We start from the raw sequence: 11767 nt of genomic DNA on the forward strand, positions 1-11767 counted from the left end.
TCCAGGAGTCTTCTGTGTTGTCGGCTCGTGGCGCTAACGTTGGTGTCGTTGTTGGTGTCGACGTTGGCACTGGTGCCATTGTTGACATTGGTATTGGTGCTGGTGCCGATATCGCTACTGGCGCTGATGTGGGTGGATGGAGCAGATGAAGGACCAGTGGAATTGACCATAGCTCTTTTCATGGTTGTCAGCTCGGCCCTCATCTCATCCAACTGTGCTTGAAGGCTGCTTTGGGAAGAGATGCCTTGTGACTGTTGCAAGGTGTTCTAGACATCTCGGAGGGCTTTGTTAAAGCGGCTCTCCAGCTCCACCACAGCATTCTTTACTGTCTCCAAGTTGAGATGGAGTTCGTTGACCAGATCTCAAGTCTCACCTACTGTTGCCTAACGTAAGATGCGCATGTCCATGCTAGGTAGTTGGTCGACGGATTTGTCATGCTTGCTAACTTTAGTTGTGCGTCCCTTTGGGGCTTGCGTCTTGGTAGGATCGTAGAGTGGAGCTTCATTGGTGTCGTGGGCTTAGTGCAGCCCATGTAGTGTGTCATCGGTAATGTCATCATTGCTCTTCATTGTGCTGAAGTAAGGGCAAAAACAAAGTCCAATGTGTGTTGAGGAGCTCCTGCTCTGATACCAACTGCCATGGAGCTAATCATTGAGGCCCCGTGCGGCACTCAAATGTGACGAATAAGCCTATGCAATAAGCAACAACACAAGAAAAGGCAATAAGATGACACATGAATTAATCAAAAAGGCTATTTGTATTGCATCAATGGATGGCAAGTACAACCACACAATTCAATGTCTAGGGGATCTCGTGCTTAACCTTTACATGCTTATGACTCACTCGACTACCTACCTCCCCTCAAAGAGTACACTAAACTTTTGGGGGAGTGACATAAAGATACATCAAAATGATGAAAAATCATACTACGTAATTACAAGGATGCCATTGATAATCCCCCATACAAAAATACATGCATAGCCCACCCATGACACACACTTGAACACTGGAGTGGCGGCTATAGGAACGATGGATGGCACTTGATGGCGCGGCAAAGAGATCACTTGTGACACGTAGCTAGCTAAAATAATGTTTAGCAACGGTTTTCATTGAATGTAATTAAAAACATAAACCTATAACAGCTTCCTAAATGTTTTTCATTATTTTTTGATGCCTTCTTTCATGTATTGAATACAAGCACAACTAATTCATAATATAAGATGAACTTAAATTTAAATTCCATTAAAATATTATTTAATAAAAAATGAATTATATCTCAAAGTGCTTTAACGTCCATGTGTTTGCTTCAAATTCAAGGTTCTTGAATACATAAAACTCAATCCAAAAAAAAAATGGCGTACAAAATTTGATCAAATGTCTCCATCCACACGTGTAAACTGTCCTCCTTTACCATGTTCAACCTATAAGAAAATAATAGAAAATAAGTTAGAAATCACATTTTTTGAGATATAATAGAAAATACTCCCCTAATTGTATTGAACCTCTTCTTTGTGTAAATAAATACATCTTTATTTATCAAAAACAAATGACCCTCTCTCTCCTTCCAAAGTACTAAACTGAACAAGTGAATATAACAAGCATACCACTGTGAAATACCAATCATATCCTCACACTATAGATACAATATCAAAAAAGGAGGATGATCAAAGTAATGATTACAGCAATTTTGATTAAAGGCTATATTAACTAATCTATCATTACATCCATTATCTTCCATATAACAATGAGCTAGAACTAAAGATGGAAATTGACCTATGAGCTCAGTGTGGCTTTAAACAAAGACTCATCTTTTAGAGAGGGAGAGAGAGAGAGAGAGAGAATGGAAGTGGAACTTTTATAGGTAAAAGGGGCATTGTGGGTATATAAGAGTTTGAACATCGACTAAAGTTGGGATTGAAATTCTCTCTTTGTAATATAGGTTCTAGATATATATATATAATAGAGTTTGGATTTGGTGACTACAAAACACTAGCACACCCTATGCACAACACAAATGTAACTGCACACAGGGAATATCTTGCCATGAAAGACAGCAATAAGTACAAGGTAATGGTGGTCTATATTGGATTCAGATTGGTTGAATAGGCCCTCCAAAAATGATTCAATCTCATATGCTCAAGATGCACATCCAGTAAACAGATGGCCCGGAGCTAAGACATTATCCATGCTTAAGGTCAGCTGATTAAATGAGAATTAATAATGTAATCCTTATCTCAGATTATGCCTTTTCTATTCTTTTAATTTCTACTATGGAAATCCAATTGAATTATTTTATTTTAAACACACTTGAATTAGTCAAACACAAAGCCGGAATGATACTGTGATCAATTTAGAGGTGGTTTGGTACCATCGCTGTTTCATCATGAAATGTTTTCGACTGACGAATATCAAATCGGCATACAACTGTTACTCTAGCTTTTTTATAGTTGAAATATAAACTTGCTTTCCGTATTGTGAAACCTAACCAAGCTTTAATGTTTGTTTACCAATAAAAGTGTTTGTACTTATTTTCCAACAATTTTCAGATTTAATACCTATAAGCTATAATAAGTAAAGTGAGATGGACTTGAATAGAAGGCTGGAAACTCAGGATTTTGGTTCCTTCATTAAAAGGTTTTGTTGGTGATCTCTTCTCTCCTTTTTCCCCCATTCTTTCTTCTCTATTCCCACTTTCTTCCATTCCTCTCCTCATCATCTCTTCTCTCTTTCTCTCTCCTCCTAAGATATTCCCTCCAAAATTCTTTAAATTGAGTGACATTTTGTATATCAGGTTGAATTAACCTGATGACAGGAAGATGCCAGTAGTGTACTCAGGTATGTTTAACATAGTTACCTCTTATTCTGCAATTGGGATATTGCAACTTAAAGTGGAAGGAGGACTTGCAAACAATCATCAACTGGTTTAGAAATGGAGGTAGTCAAGAAGCATGAAGTAGTTTTTGAGGTGATGGTGGGTTCAGAAAAGGGTTAGAAGTCAGCAAGAAGTTGTGGTTTTTTCTAGGATCAATGCAAACCCAACCTACCCAGTATGTGGTTACTTCAGCCCTCATATAATATGCAGCATTTGCTGCTGATAGAGAGTAAATTATCTTCTGGAGATCTTGATATTACTGCTTCTACCCAAAGAAAGTGTTTTTGTCAAATTGGAAAGTAGCAAATCAGTACTACTACAAAAGCATGGCATCACTGCAGCTTTTGTGGTAGAGATGTTTTTGGGTGTGGAACCCAAGAGTGTCCTTTGAAATACTTGGGACTTCCTTGGGGGAGGGGATCCTAGTGAGAGGAGTTTTGGGATGGGGTGTTAGAGAGATTTCAGAAAAAGTTAGCTTCATGGAAAAAGAATTATATCTCAAAAGGGGGTTATGTCACTTTAATTAAGTCTACTCTTTCTAATCTTCCAACTTACTGTTTGTCAGTTTTCAAAGCTCTTAAAGTGGTGCAAGAAATGGAAAGGCAAATGAGGAACTTTCTGTGGGATTCAGGTGGGGGTGCTCATAAAACCATCTCCTGAAGTGGGAAGAGGTTTGCAAATCTAGAGAATGGGGGGTTTGGGGATAGGAAGATTAATTACGGAGACTCCCTAAAGAGACTAAGCATTGTGGCATCAGTTATTAAAAGCATTTATGGGGTACACCCAAATGGTTGGGACACCGGACCAGCTAGGGTGCCTAATGTAGAAGCCCCTCGAAAGTGATTTGTCTTTACCTGTCAATTTTTTTACAACATATGAGATGTGATGCCATAACAGGATGAAAGGTAAAGTTTTGAGAGGACCTGTGGAGGGGGCATTCTCCTTTTTGTCTCCCTTTTCCTCGAAATTATAACTTATCCAACTTCAGAGACAAAACTTTAGCTGAAATGGTAACCTGGGAAGTACTAGGTTGGTACGGGATTTGGGTTTAAGAAGACCTCTGAGATATTTTGAAGCCTGTGTTTGCATGAATTACTCAAAGATGTGCAGCTTTCCCTTCAGGGTGTGATGGGAGAGTTTGGTCACCCAATGTTAAAGGTTTTTACTCTTTTCGTTCTTTAGAACCTTTCTTCCTACACTTGAGCCTCCTTCCTTTCCTGCTAGAGAATTGTGGTTCAGTCTGATTCCCCCCAAAGTCAAGATTTTTTGTTGGGAAGCTGCCAACCAAATCATAGATACCCAAGAGAGGCTTCAAAAGAAATGGAAGAACTGGCACTTGTCTCATGTGTGTGTGTGTTGTGCTTGAAGAGTGGGGAGTCCACTAACCACTTGGTTTTGCTCTGTCCCTTTGCAGATCAATCATGGAAGCATTTTTTGTCTTTACTGAGAAAGAGTTGGGTTGTACCAAGGGAGGCTGTGGACCTGTTCAAGACAGATTTCATTAGTTTTACTACTCAGAGACAAAAGGTTCTTTGTAAGTGTTGAGAGAGGCAATTTTGTGGGGGTTGTGGGCTAAAATAAATGCAAGACAGTTTGAGGAAAGCTGCAAGTCTGTTGAAGAGATGTTAAGGTTAACAATAATTAGGGTGACACATTGGACACTAGGGACAGAGGAATTCAAGGGAGTTTCCATGAATGATTTGCTGAGGGGATGGCAAACTTTGGCTGCTTTTCAAGTTAGAAAACAACAAAGAGTGCTGGATTGGAATCCTCCTGAAGCGGGTGTAATTAAGTTCAGTTTTGATGGGTGTTGTCTGGGGAACCTAGGGTCGTCTGGGTTAGGGGGTGTAGTAAGAGATCAGCAAAGCACTGTTATTCTCAGTTTTACAGGCCTAGCAGGACAGGGTATCTCTTTGAGGGCAAAGTTGTTAGTACTGATTCAAGGTTTAGAATTGATACAACAACAGGGGTGGAAAGATGTTGAGGAGAAGGGGACTATGAAACTGTGGTTCCTCATTCAATTGGGTTCCTAGAGTGCAAATATGGTGGCAGATGGTTTAGCAAGAGCAGGGGTGGGGAAAGAGGTATTAGAATGGGGTTGCCTGGGGCTGGGTTGTACTAAGTAAAGATCCTGGGTTGTTGCTTCAAATTAGTTGAGTTCACACTTTAAATTCCCATCCCATATGATTTATTTTCTTCCTTCAAATTAGTTGAGTTCACACTTTAAACTCCTATTCACATATTTCTCCATCATCAACTTCAAGGCATCCTAGGCATCCTATTGATGAAGGTTTATCCAACCATGGACAATTGTCATCAACTTTAAATCCTAACCTTCAAACTTCAACCAAAGTACTTGGCCATGACATGACACTCATATATGGGTTTTCAAGAATCACAACTAGGTTATGTTTGGACTGATGTGCAGGAATCAAAAAGCAGAATGGATTCCATGATTCTATGAATAATGTAATGATACCAAGTTCCAATTCATTCTTTTATCTATATCGACCAAAAATGCAGCATAAAACCCACTACTTCAAATACTTTGTGCTGCCCTTTTTCCAATGATGAACAAAAGAACATTAAAGGTATTAGATTGAAGTCCTATTTGTTAACATAAAATCCACTCATTTTATGATTGATTGTTAACATAAACAGTGACCCACTAAAATATAAGAAATTTCCAAATAAATATAGATATAAATATTGATACACCACCCTTTACATTAAATCCAAGAAACATATACATATACAAAGCATGTTAAATTAACCACATCTTAGAACTTCTAAATCATAGGGTCAGAATCTTCATTCATTTGAAATCCTATTTGTTAAAAACCCATTGTTTAGACAAATTAATGTCATTCAGTTCAGCCACTTAGTTGTTATCAAATGGCCCCTGAGCCAGTTAAGGGAAAGTGTTAGCTGATTAGAGAACCACAAGAATGAGCTGCTTAAGGTTAGAGCTATAATCTACACATCTCTAACTAGAAATATGAAAGCCATGAATCATAGCAGAGGCAACTATCAAACCAGATGAAATGAGAATGAATAAAAAAGGAATGTACTTGTTGAAATATATCTGATTACATTTTTATGAAGTTGTATTTATGATATTTGATCCATTTTTCCCTTTTCTGGTTTTTAACCATTGAAGGTGAACCAGGGTAGGATAGCTTCCTAGTCCTGAACTCACAAGCAATGACCATCTCTCTCATTGCTAGTGAAGGCAAACAATTTTTAGTATGACCTGAATATTTGATAGGTGGGAATTTCAAGGTGAGCATCTTCTAAAAAAAAACATCAGAACTAAAGTAAGAAATAACTAAACAAAAAAAAAAAAAAAACGCTAAGGAATCTGCGACTTCACTAGCATCTTCATTCAAATAGGATTTAAAGACAGAAGACAAAGAAAGATAAAAAATGGTTCTAGAAAAAGGATCACAGGGATCTCATTATTAGCAACGATGTGGGCAAAAAAATTACAGAGGATGGCTCTACAGAACCTCATTGCCAATAGACATCGAAAATGGGATATATAGACAATAGAATGGAAAAGAGTTGTAGAGTAAATCAGAACTTACCTGAGATGAGGTTTCGGCCTGGTTCGATCAAGAGAACAGGGAGCCTCGATCCTTTTCAATCGGTGATGGCTTGTAGGCCTTAATACAGATGCTGCAATAGGGGCTCTAGTAATCTTCCTCCCAGATTGTTTTCTTTAACAACAGTGAGGACTACAAAATTGATATTCAACGATTCTATGCAATTGGCGTAGGAGACTCAGACAATGGGGTTGGCAAATGGCCAGAAAACCCAAAAGCTGAAGGAAATTGATGTAAATTTTGAGGGAATAAGGTGAAGCTATGGAAACGGGGTGTGAGAATAGGCTCGAAACGGTCGCCAGTGAGATGAAGGGAAAGGGGACTGGATGGACATGATTTCGGGTCTACGTATTTTATATTATATTTTATATTAAATGGAATACAAAATAAAATATCATATTATAATATTTATATATAAAATAGATGATATCATGGTTTTCGAACCAGACTCGAATAGCCAGACGGTTATTCCCAAAATCGTTGAATTGGTTAGGCTGTCGGTTCCGTACCCAAAATTAGAATTTTTCCCAAAATCGTTGAATTATTGGCCCAAGCAGTCAAATTGTTGCCCTGTTCAATCCAAACGACTATTTTGGGCCTTTTATTATAATTATTTATTTTATTTTATTATTACTTTTTAAATTGTCACAATGTGATCCATTCAATCTGGATAGTCAAACCATTCTATAACATATATTTTATTAATTTTTAAAATTTTTAATATAAAAAACTAAGATTTGAGGACAAAAATGCACTTTAAACAAAAATAGAAAGGTAAGGTGACTTTAGCACTTTGAAATGTGTAGATAGAAAAAGTTACCCAAAATAAAATAAATAACAGTAAAAATCCCCCCAATAATTATTACTTCATTAAATATTAATTTATTAAATAAATGGTTAATTTTTAAGTAAATAAATAATTATTTATTTATATTTTATAACTAAATTTATTAATAATTTATTTGTGAAATTACTAATACTTTAGTTTAATTGTCATTAGCTAATAATAGATAACAACTATGTTTCCATTAATCATTAACTAATATTACTTAATTAATTATCAATGCTTAATAATATTTAATTTCAATAATGAAAATATGTATTTACATTTTAGAAATTATTATCTTATTATTTATGTCTAACAGAATTATTATTAAATAGTAATCATGAATTACTATTTTTATTCGTTAATAATTGTCTAAGAATAATATTTATTCATTATTAATATTTTTTTGGTGATTAGTAATTAGTTAATTATTAAAATTAACTTTTATATTGTTTTAAAAAAAAATTTCACTTGCTATATTGTTTTTTAAAAATTTTACTAATTACTTACTAGTTTGTATTTTTATTAATTTATTAATATTTATTTTTTGTTAACATTTTAATATATTTATTATTTCTTAACCATTTTCCATTATATGCTAATCAATTTATTAAATAATTCCAAAGCATTTTCCTCCTTAGGGTAAAATTATTACGTGTCATTTCACAAAATGCCACATTGAAATTTCAAAACAATATTCTCCACGTTTGAAGCACAAAATCACAACTTTTTGGCTGGATTTGGCATTTCTTATTTTAAGGACTTATCTCTTTTCTATAGTTAAAAATTCATTATTTATACCGGCATTTTAACTACAAAAAAGAGATAAATCCTTAAAATAAAGAACGCCAAATGCAGCCTTAATATTATAACCTTTAACCACAGAAAAGTTATAAATAGTCTTTCTCGTTCTTCTATAACCTATAGCCACGGAGTTTTGGTTATAGGTCAACTTCAATCTTCTACAACATATAACAATGGATGTTAAAATCCGTGGCTATAAATATGTTTTAGCCACGGGCACAGTGACATTTAGCTACGGAAAAGTGACCGTAGGTAGAAATCAAGTTTTAGCCGCGGGCATTTCATTTCCGTAGCAATAACTTATGCTTTAGCTACGGTTTTTTATGTTCGTAGTTACACTGCAGTAGCTATAGACCCATTTTCTTGTAGTGTTGCATCACAATATTTTATCAATTTCAAATCATTGCATTGCTAGGTTAATTTATAATATTTACTCCTTGGATAATTCTTAGTATCCCTCTAATCACCTTCCAATGCAATTTCCAAGGTTATTTTAATATTAACTAGCAATACCTTTTGCATATGCTCAATTATATCAACATACCATATATAATGCTTTTTTTTTGCTTTTATATATATAATGCATTTGAGCATATGTATTTGTTTTCATTTTCTTTGATTTCTTTTTCATGGAGTCTTTTCCTTGCATAATTTTGTTCCCTTCTTAGTCGGAGTTCTTACCAAATTAAATATTTTCAATCAAAATAATTTTATCCAAGTAGGATTATTGTGAAAGAGAAGAATTCATCCATTTTATTTAATAACTAAGAAAAGAAATTGACATTACACATAATATCTTTCCTTTCAAATCTACAAGCTAACCATAATTTGGTTTTTCTTATGTAAGAACTCCCACTATTCTTATATATACATAATATCATGTGAGAACTCCCATTAATAAGTTTTCATATACATAATTCATTGTGAAAAGTGCAAGACCACTTTCTAGAGGCTCATTTTAATCCATATAATGCTTATTTTAATTTATGCATTACATACTCCTTTTTTTTTCCATCCCAGAATTTGTATTTTTTTAATCACTTTTGTACCATTTGTAACCCTTGGAATCTTCTAGGTACACCTTACCCTTTTATTACCTAGTCTTTTCTATATAAATAGGGTGTAACGTATAAATATTTTGAACCCTATATTTTTATATGTGATAGGTCTTGCTTCCTACCATTTCACCTTTCACAGTCTTAGTGGGTATTTTATTTACTATGTAAATTTCAATACTCAGGACTTCCCCAATATATTTCCCACTAAGGAGTGATTTAGCATATATCCTTTGTTTCATTTTCTCCTTATTTCAATACTTAGTATGGCCCAATTTTCCACAATAGTAATATTGAAACCTTTTCTTGAAGTTCTTTTTTTTTTGAATTATTTCACCATTTATTCTCTCCCTTATATTTTTCCTTGAATTTTTCATTTTGTTGAGGGACATCTTCATTTTCATTTTAGCCTTATTATTATTTGATATTGCCATCATTTCTTGTGATATTTTCTTTTTGTTTTCCCTCTCAGATTCAAGGGCAAATAAAGTATGGAAGTTTTGCATAGTTAGTGTTGTATCAGATAGATTTAATGTTATCCCTACAAGTTCTCAAGATTCTGATGGCTATATAATATGATGGATACTTGCATTTTCTAGGGCATAGGATTTTTGGTAGCAGCTAATTCCTTGGATATACATTCATCTAATTGATATGGTGGATACAACCATCTTACATGCATATCAATTAAAAGTTCTACAATGGTTTCAATCACTTTATCATATGTATCAATTATAGCTTCAAACATTGCTTTTTCATTTTCATGTTCCTCAAAAAATTAATTCTATATCGGGTTCCATAAAAGTTAACATGGCTAATATTGCCTTTTGATTATCTTTTCACAAACTTTTCATATTCTTTATTTGTCTTCGGAGATGTCTCATCTTTAGTTCTATTTAATTTTTCAATTTTGCTCAATTCACTAACTACAACTAATGATCCTCCCATGCTTCCCATTCCTTGTTCTTCCTTAATTAATAAGGATAGTAATTTCTCTATTAGTTTTTATTATTTTTAACTTTAGGAGTATATTTTCTACTCCTAATTCTACAATCATGATGGAGTATATGTATAAATTAGGGATTGAAGTGTGATATTCACTAAATCATCACTTTTATAAATGGATATTTTTGGCTTATCAACAAATTAGGGATTGAAGTGTGATTTTCACTAAATCATCACTTTTATAAATGGATATTTATGGCTTATCAACAATCCAACAACTAAAATTAGGGATTGAAGTGTGATATTCCCTAAATCATCACTTTTATAAATGGATATTTATGGCTTATCAACAATCCAACAACTAAAACGTAGGGTTCATATGCAACATTTTTTTAGTGATCTAAAGGAAATTTTATTTTCCAATCGTGAATCAAATGGGTAACAAAGGACAATTTACTTTGAGGAGAATAATTAGGAAGGATAAAATAAATGGAAAGACTAAACACTCCCAGTCCCTAAGCAATCAAAGTTCTAGCTATTAGTTTAGAAAGACAAAAGAAAACCAAAAATCTTTTATTCCCAATTCGTTGAATAATCAAAATTAGCTATATCACTATATCTGTTTGGAAAGTCAAAGAAGAAATAAGAAAACCTTTAAGATTTTTGTGTAAAATATAGCATAGGAGATTAAATGACGTCAAGTACTTATTGGCCCAAACAACCAAAATGTTCAAACTAAAAAAAGAATAACCATTTTAGAGGTCACCCAAGAACAGCCCAAATTTAAATGGATAGATGATCACACTTTGATTTACCTTTGAGAGTAATTTTATTAAAATAAAAAAAAAATCATTATAGCCACTAAAATTACTCTCATAAATACATTTTCATAATTTTCATAACCAAAGAAACGGACAAATTTAAAAGGTACCAATGCATACAACTCAATTGGGTATGAAATCTCAGTACACGATGCTTTGGCCATTTAAAAAAACAAATCAGGATTTTATTAACGACAATATTTTGGAGAGCCAAAAAAGAACACATGTAACATGTTAGTTATTTCAAAATCAATATCCACACAAAAAGAACATATGCAACATGTAAATTAAATCAATATCCACAAAAAAAATTAAATTCAAATCCTAAAATACAATTATTTCAAGCAATGTGGTTCAACTCTAAAATAGTGAGCATTTTAATTATAAACTCAAAGAAAGAAAAAAAAAATCTTCTCTACAAACCCGGTTGCTTGTGTTTCCTCTCCACCGATGAGCTTTGAAGTAGGCTCTGATACCACTAAAGGTTGTGATGATACAATGTGAAAGTCTAGGAACTCTTGCCAAGTTTGGACACGGGGCCCAAACTTCTACAACAGCCCAAAGTGTAGGCTATTTTCTACCACAACTAGAATTGCTAATAATCAAGAGAGATTAAGAGAGAGTGTTATGCTGAGAGGGAGAAATGTTCTTAGTAGTTCAAGTGCACTCCTCAATATTTTGGGTTCTATTTATAGACCCTTTTATGATTAGCCTCCATTGGGATGAGATCGACACTTGTCCCTGTTTGTCGAGACATTTTCTCAACCAACAACTACTCTAGTGGACCAAGTTTAAAGGAGATAAGTCAAAACAGATTTTATTTTATAGGAAAATAAATA

At 34.0% G+C, this 11767-nt stretch overlaps 1 long non-coding RNA gene across 1 annotated transcript; it reads right to left on the bottom strand.

The window, feature by feature from the left end:
* Positions 1 to 1216: 1216 nt before the first annotated feature.
* On the bottom strand, positions 1217 to 6598 carry LOC148852607 (uncharacterized). Its single transcript, XR_016098890.1, has 2 exons — positions 6460 to 6598; positions 1217 to 1421 (listed from the first exon to the last, which is right to left on the bottom strand). It is a non-coding gene; the product is annotated as an uncharacterized LOC148852607 (long non-coding RNA).
* Positions 6599 to 11767: the final 5169 nt, after the last annotated feature.

The sequence above is a fragment of the Nelumbo lutea genome, chromosome 5, assembly GCF_056320005.1.
Source record: "Nelumbo lutea isolate HS-2025 chromosome 5, American lotus-T2T, whole genome shotgun sequence".
Classification (NCBI taxonomy): Eukaryota; Viridiplantae; Streptophyta; class Magnoliopsida; order Proteales; family Nelumbonaceae; genus Nelumbo; species Nelumbo lutea.